General features: G+C 44.6%; 1 pseudogene across 1 annotated transcript; it reads right to left on the reverse strand.

The window, feature by feature from the left end:
• Nucleotides 1–18,904: 18,904 nt before the first annotated feature.
• LOC144692776 (large ribosomal subunit protein eL33 pseudogene) lies at nt 18,905–19,342 on the reverse strand (annotated as a pseudogene). The gene has a single exon (XR_013579391.1). The product of XR_013579391.1 is annotated as a large ribosomal subunit protein eL33 pseudogene (transcript).
• Between the last annotated feature and the right edge of the window lie 554 nt (nt 19,343–19,896).

The following is a 19,896-nucleotide window of genomic DNA, read 5'->3' on the forward strand; positions in this document are numbered from 1 at the left end:
TGATTAATCTTCATTCTGTTCAAAACATTCTGGTATTCATCCAGAACTCAAAAAGTGAAATAGTGGACCAATTTGATTTATGAAGACAATGCCACTTTTAAGTGTTGTATCAAGGGCTTATTCTGTATCGATCAAACAATGGTATTTAGTTAGTTTCTGTGGATTGTAACACACAACCTATGTTCATGCGAACATACTACATTTTGCTCAAAGCAAGAACCACAGAAATTACCCCCACCCACAATTGAATTGACCGGTAAATGATAGTGGGCCATATCTGTGGTCTTTGGTGATACTCCTGGGTTACCCACATTGAGAACCAGATAACACATTGCATGAATCAGCAGTCTGTAAATTCACAAATAGAGAAAGTACTTCTGTCACCATGTGAGTCAAATGGCCAGTAATAATAGGGAAATCCCACTGTAACAATACACAACTGCACAGAGATCAGCAACTTATACTTCAAAGTTTGAAGTGGGGTATACAATTCAAAGAAACAAGGATTTACATGCCAATACCAACCATATCATAAATGCAGCAAGGACATGACACAAAATAACATAATGGGGTGCCAAATGCAAAGTGCTGCAGACGCTGAAAATCTGAAATTAAAGCAGAAAATGCTGGAAAACATCTGGCAAAATCTATGGCAAGAAAAACAAGAGTTAATGGGCTGAGTTTTCTCAGCCTCAGCCTCATGATGGCAGGCTTGGAAGTGGGGGAGCCAGGAAAGCTGGAAAAATAGGTGGGAGCAGCATGGGGATGGCTCCTCGATGCACTTCTGCTTCCGGAGAACTTTCCCAGGGGTGGGATGGGAATCGGATCAGCTGCCTACTTCAGGGAGGAGCAGCAGTCAATTTCGCTGGTTAAGGCTCCAACTAGGATGTTTCAGCAGCTCCACTGGCCTTTTGGTACTGACAGAGTAGCCCCATGCCATGGGCAGAGACCATCAGCTGAATGGAGGTGGCCTTCCTGCAGCAGAAGGCCACCAGTGCCGGAGAATCCCTGTCCCACTGACAGGGCTGTGAGCAGGAAAGACTACAATCGTGGTTGATCACAATCCAGAGGAAGGGTTTCCCCAACCATCTTAACAGAATTTCCAGTCCAGATTTTGTTTAAGTCTGCACCGCTGTGCAACCCAGCAAAGAGGCCTCCGTGTTGAAATGCCCTCGCAGTCTCCTACCTGCCTATACAGCGCCCATTTCTCCCAGGATGGTGAACGCAGAGGCACCATTTAGGGAAGCTGCCTCCCAGAAGATTGTTGAAGTGATCCTGCTGCTGCCAAATGCGGGTGCAGGAACCCCATTTGGTCCCCATGATGGGGTCCCATACCCTGTGGCAGAATCCAGCCCAATGGTCCAGGTCAATGTCCTTTCATTAGAACTGGAAGAAGTTACAGATTTAACATTTTACAAACAAGAATGGACCAAGGGAAAAGCAGAGGGAGGAAAGAACAAAGGGGGATATTTGTGATAGGGTGAAAGGTAGAAATGATTACAAGCTAAAACAAGAAACAACCAGAAGATGGATCCAAAGGAAGTGTAAATGTTTACAGCAAAACCATTACCAGCATGTGAAGGAAAAATTAGGAGCGGCAGTTATGATCTGAAGGTGTGGAACTCAATGTTGAGGTTGAGAGGTTGTAAAGTGCCTAATCGAAAGATGAGTTGCTATTCCTGGAACTTTCGCTTTAGATATGCGCTTATTCAATGCCACTTGATAGTGTACAATGCAAATGTAGGGATACCGAGCACACATTAAATCACCATGGAGGCCTTCTTTCCATAATTCATTTACTATTGGCAAAAAAAGGCAAACTAAAATCTGCATTCAAGCTATGTTTGTGAGAACGTGCAGCATTGGTTCAAATACTCTTGATAGACTAAACCTATCTCATGATTCAGATGTCACCAATAAATTCTCTGTGTTGCAGTTTATGACATTATCTACACCCTCCCCAGAGGTTTTCTCGGTTATGCCCTAGCTATATGTCAACTTATCGGTTATACTTTAAATGATGGACTAAAACTGACAGCAAGCTTCCATGCAAAATATTGACGTTTGCACGAATTGAGTTTGACTTTTGCTTGGGCGTAAGATTGCGCGAGTTGACGTCGGGTGAGCATCTGGACATCATTGCGCACTCGTGCGATATTTCGCTTGGCGGGTGCACGCAAAAGTCAGAAGAGTGCCCGCCAACAATTAAGCGGGCAATTAAGCTCATTGACGGCCCAGTTGTAAGCAATTTCTCGTGGCCCATCCAACCTTGCAGTTGGCGGACAGGCCAACCAGCCAGGCAGGCTTTACATTTTTGATGAAACTTCATCCGAGGACGGGGTGAAATCTCCGTTAAGATTTAACATAAAAAGGAATATCTGGGGACAGCATTTTAATGAGGTCTGCTTTCAAGTGCTTGATTGTGCTGCATGGACATCTTTTGCAGAGTTTTTGTGCTTTCTTTTATTATTTGCAGGTCTGCAGCTCCCTGAGGCATCTGTCTGCCTTCAGAGAGCTCAGTGGAAGCGCTCACCAGCACCCACCATCCGCCCTCTCCCCACCCCCACCGCCGGTGCTGAGTCTCTCTCAAATCACAGTGGCGGCCGATCGCAGTTGGGGGAGAGTTTCCCGTCCGCTCCCTGGTCCGCCAATCAGGCGCACCTGACGAGTGCAAAATTCAGGCCTTGGTATCTTAACTGAAAACCAATGACTGGGATCACATTGAAGTAAAATCTTTGTTTGAAAAAAAGAACAGAGGGGCAATGGTAAATATAAATTCTGATTTCAGGGTTATCCTGGGCGTTTCAGGCTTTTTTCACCATGTCCATTCACACCTCGTTTTCAACGATATCCATTTCGTAGATGTTCCTATTGCATAAATAATATCACAGCTAGATTTCCAGTTTTTGTCCTGTTTTATTGCCAAGCAGATGTCTTGTTTGTGTCTGGCATTTACAAAGTGCTGTTCTCTGGCAGCACCTCCCAAACCTAACGGCCTCTATCACCGAGGAGAACAGAGCAGCAGATACCTGGGATCTGATTTGGGCATTTATTCCCATTCCTTCATTGTCACTGATGAAAATCTTGAAGCTCCCTACTTAACGATATTGTGGGAACACTTACGCTTCACGGACGGTAGCAATTCAAAAAAAGAAAGGTCAACCAACAGTTCTAAAGGGCAACTAGAGATGGGCAATAAATTCTGGCCTTGTTACAGCTGCCCATATCCCAAGAATGATTGGAAGTAGGGCCTACTCCTGTTCCTGTGGGTACTAAGGGAATCGAGGGATATGGGGACAATGCAGCTTGAGGTAGAAGATCAACCATGATCTTATTGAACAGTGAACCAGGCTCAAAGATTAAATGGTCAACTCCTGTTCCTATTTCGTATGTGCTTCTGTAAAAAAGGAGCCTCTGTGTAATATTTGCTTTGTTTTGTTGTGACCCAGAGTGCTGCTCCCAGTAAAATGTCCAGCCCACAACTGCTACATGGAAGACATGGCCCTGAAAGGCAAGAAAACTGCAGCCCCCCCAGGTTTAGTGATGCGTCCCTTGAGCACCTTTTGAACGCCTTGGAGGCCCGCCATGGTGTCCTCTACCCCAGCTCTGGCCACAGAAGGGTCAGCAACATCACCAATCCAGCATGGCAAGAAGCAGCAGTGGTAGTCAGCGCCAATGCCCTGCAAAAGAGGACAGCCACCCAGTGATGATCCATGGGAACCTTTAAAGATATATATTATTGCCGTTTACCACCCTCTTCTGGGTCTGTTGTTCCTTTGTGTCCAGTGCTCTTGGCAACGCAGGCTTTCTGTCGTTAAAATACAGTCAGGGTCTGAATGACATCATCAAAGCCCGACTTTTGAATTCAATAAGATCCGCGCCTGTTTGGTGTGAGAGCCTCTCTGGCTGGCCAGAATGTGCCTGTTAAAATGGTACAGGGTGCATGGACAGCAAGGATTAGGTGAGTAGGTCACTGCATGGATTTTAACTCCCCAGCCTGGAATGCCCCATTCTCTTCGGGCACCTAGAGAGAACAGGAGGTGGTGAAGCGATGGTTAAAATTGCAGCTTTTATGTCCAGATACTTATGGAGAACAACTTGCTACCTGTCAATCTGAGAAATATCTACTTACCCACACTTTTTGTTCTTGCCTTTTCAACCATCTTTTATCCAGGCCAACACTCTCCCTTTTATGCCATAGGCCATAATTTTCTTAAAACAATTTCTTAAGTGTTATTTTATCAAATGCTTTTTGGAAGTCAGTATCAATTGTCTTCCCTACATCTCCCATCTATATTTTTGGTTATTCTTTGTCAGATTCATCAAACATGATCAACCCTTGCAAATCTATCTCTGATCAGTCCATGCATGTTTTGTGTTTTTGTTATTTTATCCCTAAGCGCAACCTCTACTCATTATCCTACTACTATTGCAAGGCTAACAAACACAATGCACAAAGCTCAATCAAATGGGTTGACCAGGTGAAAGTACCATACTTTCAGTGCAATTCTCTTGAAGAATTTCAAGTATTGACACTGTACATCCAAAGACAATCGATTGCACCAAAAGCCTCCAAACAATCATAATACGAATCTGATAATCTCATAAAGTGCCTGCTCCCTGGAAAAAATTAAAATCTTTCAATTTACTTAAGTTCTACTGTGTTAATTAGAACATGTTGATGTCTAAATCACATGTCTGACAGGCGATTTTTTTTTTCTCTCAGAGGGTTGTGAGTCTTTGGAACTGTCTTCCTGAAAAGGTGATAGAAGCAGAGTCTTTGAATATGTTTGAGGCAGAGGTGGATAGATTCTTGGTAAGCAAGGGGGTGATATCTTTTCGGGGGTAGGCGGGATGCAGATTTGAGGTCACTATCAGATCAGCCATGATCTTATTAAGTGGCGGAGCAGGCTCGAGGGGCCGAATTTCTTACTCCTGCTCCTTGTTCGTATGTTCATATGTCAGCCAAAAGTGGAAATGCCTTTAAAAATGAACCTAGGAGGGAATTACTCTGTGTAGAGACATTGCAGCTGCATTCAATGTTTAATGCTTTTGATACACATAGCAACCAGAACTATTTTCACCCCAGTGTTACTGAAGTCATGCAACTAGAATATCAGAATAAGAAAGCCTTTTCCATCTGCTAGAACAAACCAGTTCTAAATGGAAAATAACTGGTGTACTGGAAAACTGGATAAAAAATTACTGAAGATCATTTACCGTAACATTACTGTATCTGACTGTCCATTACCTAGCAGCGACCTTCCATTACCTAGTAACCCTGGACACGCAATTCATATGCCAATTAATGTCCTGCACATCGCATACTGGGCAATGTAGGGTTCAGCTGTCAACTGTAGCGGCATTGAACATTTTACAGCAGATAGCAACAAGAAAGAAGTCGCCACTTTTCTATCTAACACATTTTCCCAGAATTTAGGACATCATTAATTGCACTCAAGCAGCTTACCTGTAATGAAAATCCGTTCTCAAAAAGCAATGGCAACAGGAAATGGGGCTCGTAGATAATCTGCAACTGTGGGAACAGAATCAAGCATGTCAATGCCCATTAACGTGACAACACCCATGGTACTTGCAACCTATAGCACTCAATGGCACCAGCTAAGCAAGGGGTGGTTATTTAGGGATTAGGGGTGTACCAGGGATGTGGCTTGTGTTACCCAAGGACATACCCTGAGAAGAAGAACAAGTGGTCCATGCTTTGACAAGCTCTAAGCAATTGTGTCTTACAGTCCCAGAAGGTACAGGGAAAAATTATGAGGCATCTGCCTTATTACAGCTTGTTGCTGTGCCAATAAATATGCTTAGCCAAGGGAGAAGCAATGGCAGATTGAAAGAATACAGTTGGTTCACTAGGGTCACTATCAGATGTTGGTACAGGGAACAACGATGTCAGTCTCTGAGCAGCACATTGCAAACTTCTCTGCAGAAAAAGAATCATCACTTAGACACTAATTAAATGTTTGCCCATTCCCAATGTATAGCACAGCAGAAAGAATAGGGCACTGTGACATCGTGAGCCTTGAGGGCCCAGTTTCAGACTGCATCACCTTGGCATGGGCAATGGACTGGGGCTGGCTGGCTGACAGCCAACAGCAAGGGTGGAGTGACAGTGCTGGGAATAGGAATTCCACCATCTGGGGAGAGGGTAGCAGGATTGTGCTCCATGGAACCACCATCACCCATGGGGGGAGGGTGGGGGGGGAGGGCATCTCAGCAATCCTAGTGATCTACCGGAGCAGAGATTGGCAGCCTGCTGCCCCTCTGAGCATTGGGACTCACAGTCATGATGACAGGAGTCTGCATGGCAGCAAACATGGTTTCCATGGTGTCTGTCTGAATTTCCACTGCAGTACTGAGGCAGCAAGTGGTTTCTGGCTGTGCTGCAGTGGAAGCATCAGCCACCAGACACTCCATCAAGGTTGGATCTGCCAGTTTGTTCATAGAGTTGGCCATTACTTCCAAGCCAGAAAGAATGGACTCCAAGCTCTGAGCAACAGCCTCTGCCACAGTGGAGCCGGAGTCATCCATGCTCCTTGACAGGAGGTTGTCTAGCAGACCCGATAAACCACCAAGATCTGGTCATCAGCATTCATATTTGCATATTTACAGGCAACGGGGCAGGTAAAATAGAATGGCTGGCTAGCCCACTGCCTTCCCACCCACCCTCGAGCTGTCCCCCATAATACCGTAGGTGAGTAAAGCCTCAACAAGCCTGCCCACCATTAGGCCTATTGAGGCCCTTAACCGGCCAATTAATGACCAGCTAAAGGTCTGTTTCTGTGGAATCCCGTGCCCACCCCCTGAGATGAGTTTAATGGCAGGCGGGGCGTTTAACCAGGTGGGGGAGTGGCGGGTGGGGACTCCGCCATCTTCCCGCGTCCACCCAAATTATGTTTGGGGTAGGAAGACCTGTGGGTGGCTTTCGTGCCCCACTGCTACTGCAGCAAGTCCCCAGAGTCTAAGTCCTGGAGTCAGGTTGAAGGTAAGTGCCATGGGAGAGGTGGTGTTTCGGCAATGGCAGGAGGGGAGGCCCAGCTGGGGGAGAGTAGCATGGAGGTCTTGACGGAGTGGCTGGGGCTGAGGGAACCTGAGGTAGGGAAGATTGGAGGAGTTTGCAAACACAACTAGAGGCAGAAGGAGCGAACTGAGGGAGGAGAGATGTGATCTAGCCACTGTGGAGGAGATGATGCTGGCCATTATTGGACAAGCCATTGCTGAGGCCATAGCCAGCACAAAACTGAATGTACTGATGGACGGTGAATAGGGTTTTCCAATCCCACAGCTAGCAGGACTGGAAAATCCCACCCAATATGTTCATTATTAATCCTCCTTCTCACATCACACTTGTCTCTTTTCTCACAACCTCTTCTATCTACAAGCTGCAAGTGGTGTAAACATGTTTCATTGTCTCCTCTCACCACAAACTTACCCTTGCGCCTTTTACTTTTCACATACCCAAGCAATGGAGGAAAAACAAGAGAGTGATGATACAGAAACACTTCTTCTGACTTTACACCCCTAGCCACTAGCTCAGATACAGAGACACCGCATATCTTAGAGGATAGCATGGAAATCAGTTTGGCCTGTGGTGAGACACCGGGCATAAGTGTGCTCCAGCCAGGGCAGGGTGTAAGGGTAGCACCAGCTTGCCGGAGGGCAAGGTTGCAAACAAGTTCTGTTGCAGAGAACTCAGATGAGGACTTCAGAGGGCCTAGCTACAGAAAAAGGCTGATGGGTGTAGACAACAAAATGCTTAGCACTTTGGAAAACCTGTCAGAAAGCCTGCATTCAATGTCAAGGAGCATGGAGGACTCTGGCACCAACTTGGCACCGGACTTTACGCAGAGCTTGGAGCCCACCCTTTCCAGCATGGAAGTGGTGGCCAATTCTGTTCACACGCTTGTGGATGCAACCATGGTGCAGCATTGATGCTCGATGTCTCAGCTTTCTTTATGGCACAAACAACAGCCACCTAATGTCTGAGTGCTGCAGTGGAGGCTCAGACTGCTGTCATTATGGTTGTGGGTATGAATATTCAAAGGGGTTTTTTAGCAGTCCAGAAATCTGTCCTCCAACAGATTGCTAGGATTGCTGAGGCACTGCCCTGTGGAAACAGCAATGGCTCTGTGGAACATGAGCTTGCTGTCCTTTCCCAGCATGACAGCATTTGTGCTCCTATCCATGCCGCTCTGCCAGTGTTCTTGCTGTTTCCTGTCAGCCAATACAGCCCTTGCTGAGATGGCACAGTCTGAACCAGACTGCACAATCATCTGCAGTCTCCTCCAATGAAAGCTATCATCCTGGCCACGAGCCATGCTGCAGCCACTGGAGTAACGCTGTGTCAGAGCACCAGGAAAGGTCAAGGCACATAAAAGACATGAGTCACAAAAGCTGGAGTACTGTGTGCAGTTTTAGTCTCCTTATCTAAGGAAGGCTTTACTTGCTGTAGAGAGCTTGAAACGAAGGTTCACTAGACAGGTTTCTGGGCTGAAGAGTTGTCCTATGAGAAAAGATTGAGCAGACTAGACATAAGTTCCCATGGAGTTTAGAAGAATGAGAGGTGATCTAATTAAAACATATAAAATTCTTAAGGGGCTTGACAGGGTGGATGCTGTGAAAATGTTTTTCCTAGCTGTGGGAATGCTGGTAAATAGGTAAATTGGGTTTGAGGTTAGTGGCATCACACTTAAATTTTTCATGGATAGGTCAGGCAGAAAGGGGCTGTCTAGGTTAAAACTTCCCTTCCTCTTCCACCTCCTCCTCCTGCTCCTGCTCCTAAGCTTCTCTCCTCCTAGTGGTAGCATATGTGCTCTTCCCTCATGATGACAAGGTTCTATAGCGCGTAGCAAACCATCACAAAACTAGAGACCTGCTAAGCTAAGTAGCGCAGGGCTCCTCCAGAGCAGTTCAGGCAGTAGATTTTTAAGACACCAATGGTCTACTCTATCCCATTTTGCGCAGCAGTATGACTCCCATATGCTTGCTGCACATGTGTCCATGAGTTGTGAACCAGAATCATCAACCATATGGTCAGTGGATAGCCTTATTTGCCGACCAGTGGTCACTCTTTTGTCTTCCCTGGTGGCTGAAATACAACTGGCACAGCGGACTGCCACAGAGTGAGTGCACCATGACTGCTGCCAGGACACCAGGCACATTGACCTGCACAATGTGCTGCCTGTGTTCATGCATCAGCACCTTTAGGGAGTGGAATCCCTTTCGGTTCCGACAGAGTTGACATGAGTTGCATGCAAAGCCAGGCGCATGCAGTCACAGCACCCTGCACCATGCAATAATCCCTGCAAACTCTCTGGCTCACTCCTCCCACTTCTCCCTGACAAAAAGCAGTGAAATGAAGTTAGCTCTCTTTGAACAGAGAGCCTTAATGACTTTCGTTCTACAGCAGTGCACTGCAAACTGCAAGGTGTTGCCGATATCAAAACAGCGTCACCTCAGCATTGCATGGTTCTATAATGCACCCATGTATACCAAATCAGAATATAAACAGTAACAGAAATGCGGCTAAATGGGAAGGGAAAATATGTCAGTGTTATTGGAGCCAATGTATTCTGAACAAATGATGTCGATGAACTGAGCAGGGAACAGTTGTTTAAGAGGGAGAACAAAATTCCCCAAAACAATTACATCAATTCATTCAGGCACATATAATACAAAAATATACTTCTTATGCCCTATTAGGCAGTCTTCTAAATAGATAAGATATTTTATTTGAAAGTACTAGAAACAAGGTGCTATTTTGAGTTCATCAAGGAGTGAGACATCTGGGGGATAAGCACTTTTGGGGCCAGTTTCAGGAGGACTAGTTCTTAGATAGGTAGAGCATAGCCAGCTGAAGGCTATATAACCTCCTTTACTCTGTCTCACCAATACTTATTTGGCCCAATCTCAGAAAGTTAACCTGAACTGCACCAGCACAGCTGACCTTATTTCAGCCACGCTTATCAACCCAATGCCTGTTGGTGCTGAATTCTGTCAGATTAGTTATACGCATCAAAGTTCACCCACAAGTTGGCAGGGTCCAGGCTTCTTTAACATAGGACCCTTATATCCAGCAAAGAGAAGTAATTTTCATGACACATCACCAATACTTTGGTAGCGGAAACATGGAAGATACAATATTTGAATAAGTAAAACAACTTTTATTACTGCTATATAATGTTGTATCACTGTTTTATGTTTCAGGTAAATACTTATTTCACCGGTGTTTTCCGGTTTACACACTTCTGGTTACACGTTCTAAAGTCATTCTATATCCAGAATTGACTTGGATTGGAAAGGTTACCATATAGTAATTCTGCTTATAGTGTCAGGAACACTTTAATCACAGTAAATGGTTCATCTCCAAGAACTAAGGACATTCCGGAAGAATTTGTGTTTTAGAAGACACTGTCCCTTAAAGGTTAATACAGGACTCTGTGATTCCTGGAAAAAGCAACCTTTTACAAAAAAGGGTAATTAAGCTGTAGTAAACAAAAACTACAAACCTCTTGACCAGGTGGATTGTGTACAAAGGGGGTCACATGAGTTTTATGGCTCTGGAATAAAACCATGCCCAGAAGACTGTGTTTTAAAATTGGCTTTGGTTTTGCTTTGAGAAGGACCAACTCCTTGAGAAAGAAGACAGCAGTCTTTTTGCAGTCCACAGGTGGAAGTGAATATAAACTGCTCCTAAGTTGTTGTGTGCTAGAAAAAAGTACCTGCACGGGTTCCTCAAGCCTGCCTGAAAAGCAGTGCAACAGTCATTGATTGTTTCGCAGGTTAGTGTTGAGAGACCAACCGCTTAACCCAGATATCATTTCAAGGACTCCACCATCTTTCCTTTGCCTTTGAACCATTGACTTTTAACCTTTGGTAGAATTCCTCCATTTCTATTTTTATTTCATTGTGTGTGTGTGTGTGTGTGTGTGTGTGTAACTTAGGTTATCTTGAAAGAGTAATTAGTATGATTGCATATTCCATGCCATATGTGGATAAACGTTGCCATTCTATTCAACAAGACTGGTTTTATAATAAACTAGTAAGTTTGTTGTTTATTGAAAGAAACTTTGTTAAAGTCCCTTTTTATTCTGGGTAACAGTAGTGAGGGTAAATAATTGGCCATTTTGGTGAGTAAATTTAACATTTACACTAATGTTACGACCTCTGGGGCAGGATCTTCCAATCGGTGAGCAGGGGCGGGGCCCGCTTGCCGACACATAAAATGAGGCGGGATGACGTCGGGTGGAACTCCTGGTGTCACCACACATCATTCCCATTTTCAGGTCGGCGGGGGTGCAGCTGAGACAGCTGCACGCCCGCCAACCTGTCAACAGGTGTGTATTTAAGACCGAGATAGATAGGTCCTTGATTGGTAAGGGGATCAAAGGTTACAGGGAGAAGGCGGGAGAATGGGGTTCAGAAACTTCTCAGCCATGATTGAATGGTGGAGCAGACTCGATGGGCTGAATGGCCTCATTTCTGCTTCTATGTCTTATGGTCTTATGGTCTAACAGCCTATTGAGACCATTGAGAAACTAATTAAAATCATTAATGGACCTGCCCGTCCAACCTTTAGGCCGGGGGCCATGGCGGGCTTCAGAAAAAGCATGAAACCTCATCCATGGGCGGGATGAGGTTTCATGAGGGTATTTAAATTTTTAGTAAAGGTTTCAGTTAAAGTTATGGACATGTCCCAACTCATATGACAGTGTCACATGAAGGGACATGTCAGGCAAATTTTTCTATCATTTCATTGCAAATTTTAATTCGGAGCTGATCTCCCTGAGGCAGCACTTAACCTCGGGGAGATCAGTGCGCTCTTTCGTGCGCATGCGCAAAAGAGCGCACTCCTGGCAGAGGGAATCCCCCCCCCCCCCACCTGCACAGGGAGCGCATAACACTTCCTGGCAAACATCACACTGGGCGGGCCTTAATTGGCCGCCCACATAAAATGACGGCGCGCCCCTAATTGGGGGCGCCGATTGGAGGCGCGACCGCTTGTGCCCGCTCCCGCACTTCCCCCCCCCAATAGGGGGGGAAAACTTTTCCCCTGGAATAGTGGGGCTAGGTCAACTGTGCGCTCCTCCCATCCCCATCGTAACAATAGCAAGAGGTCAGCAAGGCTCAATAGCAACATGAAGAAATCATTCGCTGGAAAAACCCAAATTGCTTCAATAGGTTATTGCAGTAATTGTATTACGTGTCTCAAGTTAAAAAAGCCATAGCAAATATTTTATATCAAATAATAGATCTTCTTGGAATTTTTATTCTACACATGCCCTTTGATTAACCTGATAATGACTGCAATTAGATCCTGATAACATCATTAGCATGGTATAAAAATGCAATTTAACTCAATGCGTAGTTTTATGAACTAGCCACCTTGTTACCCAAATAGATGGAAGAAAAATGCTTTTTTTAAAATGGCCAAAACTGCAAAAATCCTACTTTCATCACATGCCCTGGACTTTTATTAATAGTCACTCCTCGCTGAGAGATGGCCTATTATTTTCAAACACATTGTGTTCTCAGCAAATGCTCTTATCAGATCTTTACAATCTTTCACATCATTGTCAATTGTGGCTTTGTCAGGGTTTGAGTGCTTGTATTGGAGATTTCAATACATTTAACTAGGCTTTCCTATTATGAATAATAGAAATTTCTATATCCAGTGTCTTTACTCTTCTTATGTATTCAGGGTGTTAATGGGCATTTTTTCTTCTATTCCATTTAGGTGGAACTCTTTACCAAAGTGAAAACTATTTCCAAGCTTTGTCCACAACTGGTATTTTTAACACAAACGAACAAAGTGGTTTGAAGCTTTAGAGAAGTTGATACTCCAAACCATTTTTACTTGATAAGGATGGACCAGTAAAAGAAAAAGAATAGAAAGACTTGCTTTAATATAGCACCTTTCATGATCTCAGGGTGATCCAAAGTATTTCATAACTAATAAAATGCTTGAGAAGTGCATTGCAGTACTGTTGTAATGTAGGAAATGCAGCAGGCAATTTGCATAAAGCAACTTCCCACAAATAACAATGTGAAAAGGACCATCACACTTGAGCAGCATTTTAGATTGTAATTGTAAAACACGGATTTTGCTTTGATATATTGAAGAGTGGCAACATGGTGCAGTTTAGAATGGGGCTGAAAATGGGTTTAACACATGGGTTGGGGGTGGGGGGTACAAAGGGGAGAGGATAGTGGGGGAGTGCTGGAAGACTCCAGCCTTTATGTCTATCTGAACAGACAGGCACCTTAAGTGTCTCATTCAAAAGAAGGCAGCTTCAAAAGTGCAGCACTCCCTTGTCATGGCAGCAGACCATAGCCCAAATTACTTATGGAAATGCTGAACTTTTAAGTAAGACATGTGTTTTTTTAAAACAAAGGACATACAAGCAAAAGCTGGCTGTGACTGTAAAGTAACCACTTGCTGGAAAATTCCTATGTGGATTACACTTGACCAACTAATCCAGAGAGAATGGGATGTTGCACCTAAAAAGGTATCAAGGCCTACTTCAGACAGAGACACTTCAAAAGAAAAGATGCAAAGCAAAAACTGAACAGTAATCTCCTGTGGTTGTGGAGAAAATTAAGGCTGTATACCATCTTAGGAGAAACCATCTCCTGTGAGTTATATCCCAGACTGTGGACGTGATGTGAGTTGAAAAGAAAGCAAATCTGGGCAAAAGACATGTTTGTTTTTTTCCCTTCCAGGTATACACAAGAAAAGGGGTTAAAAATCCAACTGCAACCCTAGTTCTGTGTGCTAGTTTTGGTGTTCCAGGTGTGCGAAGGTGTGCTGTGAAAGTCACAGCTGAAGAACATCAACTAGCACCCCTGCACTTGCAGGTAAAAAAGGTCCTCTCTCTTTGATTGCTAGAGGCAAGTCACAAGTCAGCAAAGCCACAGTCGAAAAGGAAACAGGACAACTCCTTTCAGCTAACCTGCAGAACCAAGAATCTCCAAACCAACAGCTCGAATGCCAAAGTCAGCTCTATCGGAATCACCCAACTTCACAACTGCAATGTTTCACTATCTACTCCTCACAGACAAGCCAACAGACTAATTTGTATACCTTGATTTAACCTTTATTTCTCAACTCACTTCTCATTTCTAGTCTGTGTGCATGTGTTGTGTTTTTATTTATTTTTTCTCATGTTTTAGTAACTAATAAACTCACTCTTTCTTTGACTCAAGAAAGCAGGGTTAAATTGGCTCCTTTTAAAACATAAATACATTTGGACCGGGTAAAGGTATCCATGAGGGAAGGGATCCTTTTTAAATTAACCTTGTTGCGACCAACCAAGTGGGTTGAATAAGGAAGGGGAGCCAGTTCAGTCCTCCTCATCCAGGATCATAACAAATTGGGGGAACCTTGCTGGGGACCGGTCATAACACCCCGGAGTGTCAGCCTAGATTTAGTGCTTTAGTTTCTAGATTCAGGCTTGAACCCATAATCTTGGGACTCTGAGGTAAGATAGCCACCACCAACATCCAATTTGATGTGGGTGTGCAGAGGAGGAGGGTGAGGGGAAAGGGAGCAGAGTTCATTACCAGGCTTGACACATTCTGTAAACCTAGCAGTATTTTTTTGATTTTCAAATTTTTGTTTTGTTATTCTTTCACAGGATGTGGGCATCGCTGGCTGGGCCAGCCATTTATCGCCCAACCCTAATTGCCCTTGAGAAGGTGATGGTGAGCCACTTCCTTCAACTGCTGCAGCCCATATGGTGTAGGTACACCCTCAATTCAACACAGTTCCGTTCTCTTTTAGGCACGAGCAATTTAAGCAGTATCACTATAAATAGTGCACTGCACCTTTCTGGTGTCCCACACAGATCTTTGCGTTCAAATGCTGAGATGTGGTTTTCAGGGTTTCATCAAGTATTTTCCCTCACAACTCTATGTCCCTTTCGTACTCCTCTGAGCCTCTGACAAGGGAGATGCTGCAAATAACCAAAGTACGGTTTTCTACACTGTAGATTATTGTGAGATGAATTGCGAAGGACTTTTTTTTTAGGTTTTTGGACATAAGGTGCTTTGCTTTTCTGAATCAGCATGACAATGAAATTGAACAGGTAGGACTTGAGGGAGCTGAAACGCATTCCACAGGAGTTGGTGGACACAGCTCTGTGCCAAGTGACTGTCTTGTGGATTTTCCAGGCCCTAAGTTTAAAAGTGAAAACAAAAATCAGTTTTAACATCCCTCGCGGATGCGTGGACTGTGAGCTATGACTGTGACTATGGGGGATTATGAGCTTGATCATTCACACAGTTGAATGTGATACAGCGCGAATGCAGCTAACAGAGGCCAGATACTTCTCTCTGGGGGAAGGCAAGGCATGAATCATTACTAGGATATTGCTTCAAACCTTGCAAGGAACACTGTGCACCTGCTATTGACTATACTCTTTGGTCTGATCTCTGGAGGCCCCCATTTCCATAGGTTTAATGAACTTTTATCAGGTTTTCAATCAAAAGCATTAGATGATATTATCTGTGGGAATCGTAGGATAGAAACATTGGAACAGGAATAGGTTATTCTGCCCATTGGGATTGTTCTGTCATTTATCAGATCATGGCTGATTTGTACCTGAACTCTATTTACCTGCCTTTGATCCATCTCCCTCAATATCCATATCTATCAAAGGCCATCAAATCTCAGTCTCTAAATCCCCAGTTCTCCCAGCATACATAGGACTGAATTTCGCCATCGGCGAGCAGGGGGCGGGGCCCACTTGCCAACGCGTAAAATGACACGGGATGACGTCGGGGGTCATCCCGCCCCATTTAAATCTTCAGGAAGGCGGGGGCACAGCAAAATCAGCTGTGGGCCCACCGACCTGTCAATGGCCAATTGAGACCATTGACAGGATCATGAAAACAATTAAAGGACTTGCCCGTCCAACCTTAAGGCTGGCGGGCAGGCCAGGAGCCCCGGCGGGGAATTAGAAAAAACATGATACCTCATCCACCGGCGGGATGAGGTTTCATGTATGGATTTAAAAAGTTCAATAAAGTTTTAGTGAAATTTATGAATATGTCCCATCTCGTGTGACATTGTCACATGAGGGTGACATGTTAAGTATTTTTTTTTTCTATTTTTACTGTTTTTACAACGGTCAGCGATCTCCCTGAGGCAGCGCTTAGTCTCAGGGAGATGTGTGCTCTTTCGTGCGCATACATGAAAGAACGCACTCTCGCTTTTGGGGAATCCCCCCCGCCTGCACAGGAAGCACATAGCGCTTCCCGCCGGGCGTCACGCTGGGCGGGCCCACTTAAAATGGCGGCAGGGCCCGCTTCTCCGGCGGGGATCGGTTCCCCGCCTGCCAGAGATTGGGTCGGGCCCAGAAAATCCTGCCCATAGTCTTTGGTGGAGAGAATTACAGATTCTTACTACCCTTTGTGTGAAAAATGGTTTCTCGATTTCCCTCCTAAGTGGCACAGTTCTAACATTAAATTTATGTTCTCTTGTTCTTGATTCTTCCACCAAAGGAATAACTTCTCTTTATCCACCCTATCAAACCCTTTAACATCTTAATCACCCCTCAATAAAAACATAATAAATGGGAGCAGGAGTAGACCATATGACCCAGAAAGCCTGCTCCGCTGTTCAATATGAATACGCCTGATCTTGGGTTCAACTCCACTTTCCTGCACACTCCCCATATCGCTCGATTTCCTGAGAGACCAAACGCCTGTCTATCTCAGCCTTAAACATAGATTCCCCAGTCAGAGGAAACAGCCTCTCCACATCTCCCCTGTCAAGCCCCTTCAGAATCTTCTATATTTCAATGAAATCGCCTCTCCTTCCTCTCAACTCCAGAGAGTCTAGGCCCCCCTTTGCTGAACCTCTCATCATAGGACAACCCTTTCATCCCGAGAACCAATCTCGTGAACCTTCACTGTCCTCCTCCAAGGCAAGAATGTCCGATACTCAAAGAAGTGCAAGCTGGGTTTATGCAACCTGCCACCATAAATTCACCTCCCTAGTATCATTCTAGTGAATGTGCGCTGCACCCGCTCCCAAGCCAATATGTCCTCCCTGAGATGCAGTGCCCAGAACTGTTCCCAGTACGTCTGATGGGGTCTAATCAAGGTTCTGTAAGACTGAAGAATGCCTTCCTCCCTTTGTAACCCAGTCACTTTGGGATAACGAAAAGTTAGAAGCACCAACTTGAATCAGTTAATCTTCAACTACCCAGGATACCAAGACAAGTATGAGAATTAAAAAGTTAGTTCAAGCTTTCAATGGAAACAATTATTTTTTAGTGCCAGTTGAAAGGGAATAATGAGTTCAGCTTAACAAAACTATTATTTTCAACACAAGAGCAAAGTACATATGGGCATGTGAATTGGGAGCAGGAGTGAGTCATTCAATCCCTTGAGGCTGTCCTGTTATTTGATAAGGTTATGGCTGATCTCATTGTGGCCTCAACTCTATTTTCCTGTCTGCCCCCTATAATCTTTGACTCCCTTGCTCATCAAGAATCCACCTAATTCAACGTTAAAAATATTCAATGACCCTGATTCTGCTGCTCTCTGTGGAAGAGAATTCCACAGACTAACAACCCTCTGTGGTAAAGTGCTGCAAATGCTAAAAATTTGATCAAAATAAAAACAGCAAATGCTGGAAATGCTGGTGGTATCTGTGGAAAGGAACAAAGTTAACATTTCAGGTGATCCTTCATCAGAACTTACAGTTATTAGGCCCAAATCTTCTTGTCTCCAGATCATCGGACACCAGATGTACACCCGAAGATGTACATGGAGACCCTGTGGAAGTCCTGATGTACTGACCTACGTGGGAATTGCTCGGGAAGTTTCAACTTTCAAGGGGCAATTGCCTACTCCTTGGGATCCTCCACAAATGTCTCCAATTCTGAGCTAGAATCTGGGACTTTGGACGATTCTGTGATATATACCTGGATAGTTACCCAGGAAATGTTAATCACATTAAAACCTAGTCTATCATATGGGGAACAATTGACCCCCCCCCCCACAACTGCCAACGAACACTTAAGCTTATCCCATGACTACCGCCCTGCTCCAATCCAACTACCCCGCTGAACCACAACCTGACCCTGACTAACCCGGCCCCCAGCTCCAACTACCACCTCACCCACCTACCACTTCACCTGCCCATCACATCACTATTCCCATCTGCCACTTCACCCACCTACCATCTTACCCATTTTCCACCTCACCTACTCTACTTGCCTCACCTCTTCACACTTACTTACATATCCACCTCACTCAAATACCACCTCATCTACCTGCCACCTCACCAGCCTACCATCACACCCACCTACCCCATATAAACTTACCTACCTCACCCACCTACCACCTCACCAACCCATCTACCCTACCCACCTCACCCACCTACCCACTTATCTCATTCACCTACCCACTTACCACCTCAACCACTCTACCTACCCTACCCACCTCACCCACATACCCACTTACCTCACCCACCTAGCCACTTACCACCTCACCCACCTAGCCACTTACCACCTCACCCACCTGTGACGACTGTCACTTTAAGATCAGTTCAACTGAGTAGGGGGTCATGTGATTTGTGTCAACCAATGTGTGGCTAGCGTGGAGGAATAAATTCTAGGGAGGGGTTTCCGAGGCTGTATGAGAGGCTGGCTGGATACAAGCAGCCATGGAAGCTCTTGTGTAAATAAAGTTTGTGTTTTGTTTGACTAAGAAGCCTCGCAGACTATGTTTCTGCTCCTCTTCCCTCACCCACCTACCCACCGCTTACCCATTCACTAACATTCAAACTGGACATTTAAACTTACCACACAAAAGCTGCTGCCATAAAAAGGGGGTGTGCCCTGTCTTTCTCCCAGCTCTACTTTGAAGAAGCTTTATTTATTTATTTATTTTTTTTAGGTCATTTTACTATTTAATGTCAATTTATGTACAGCAGCGCTTTAAATTCTTGATGGGTACAGCATCACACGAATCCTGTGCCCAATAGCCTTAGCAGGCAGGTTACTGCTGAACTTGGCACGCACCATACCACTGTTTCCATGAGCACGGGTCACTTTACCCCAAATGACACGGGTCTTGTTTGGTTTGCCACCAGGAGTGACAGTGTTGTTCTTTGCTTTGTAGACGTAGGCACATCTCTTGCCCAGATAAAATTCTGTTTCATCACAGCAATAAACACCCTCAATCTTCAGGAGAGCACTTTGGTTTCGAAGGCCTCGTTTATAGCCTGTAAACACAGCTTTGCACCATAATCTTCCAGGCATTGCGAGAGCGCTCGGGGCAGCTGGATCGCCCGCCCTGATACTAAGATGGAGGATGATGGACAGCGCAGTGCTCTGCATTCCTGGAAAAGCTGGGCTCAGCAGGTCCCAGCAGAAATGCGGAGCAGCATTGAGTCAGGAGGGCTTTCGGGAAGAGTGGTGTAGGCCTGAGGCCTACAACCTCTAATCTTTTCAATTGTATATTTTTACATTTTATTTCCGCTTTGCCCTTAATTATAAAAGAATCTGTGTTGAGCCTGTATTGAATATTTAAAAGTTAGTCTTAAATCAAGGTTTACAAAGTAAGTGTGATTGTGCTTTAAGTCAAATAATTAATCACTAGTAATCATTAGTGATATTATAAACAGTGGACTTATTTCCCCCAACTTTGTTTTTCATGGTGGCCATGTTCACAACTGGTATTTCATCTTTAAAACATTGTTTTCCTTTTCGGGTTAGATTTGCTAAGATAAAAGTTGTTATTGTATAACAGGAAGCAGCATCTTACTGCACTAGATGACTCTTGAACTACAAGCTAAGATAAAGGATAACATTGCAATTGGGGTGGACAGTTGTGGTGTGGAATTAGGAGATGGGTTTTGAT

Source organism: Cetorhinus maximus, chromosome 17, assembly GCF_964194155.1.
Source record: "Cetorhinus maximus chromosome 17, sCetMax3.hap1.1, whole genome shotgun sequence".
Classification (NCBI taxonomy): domain Eukaryota; kingdom Metazoa; phylum Chordata; class Chondrichthyes; order Lamniformes; family Cetorhinidae; genus Cetorhinus; species Cetorhinus maximus.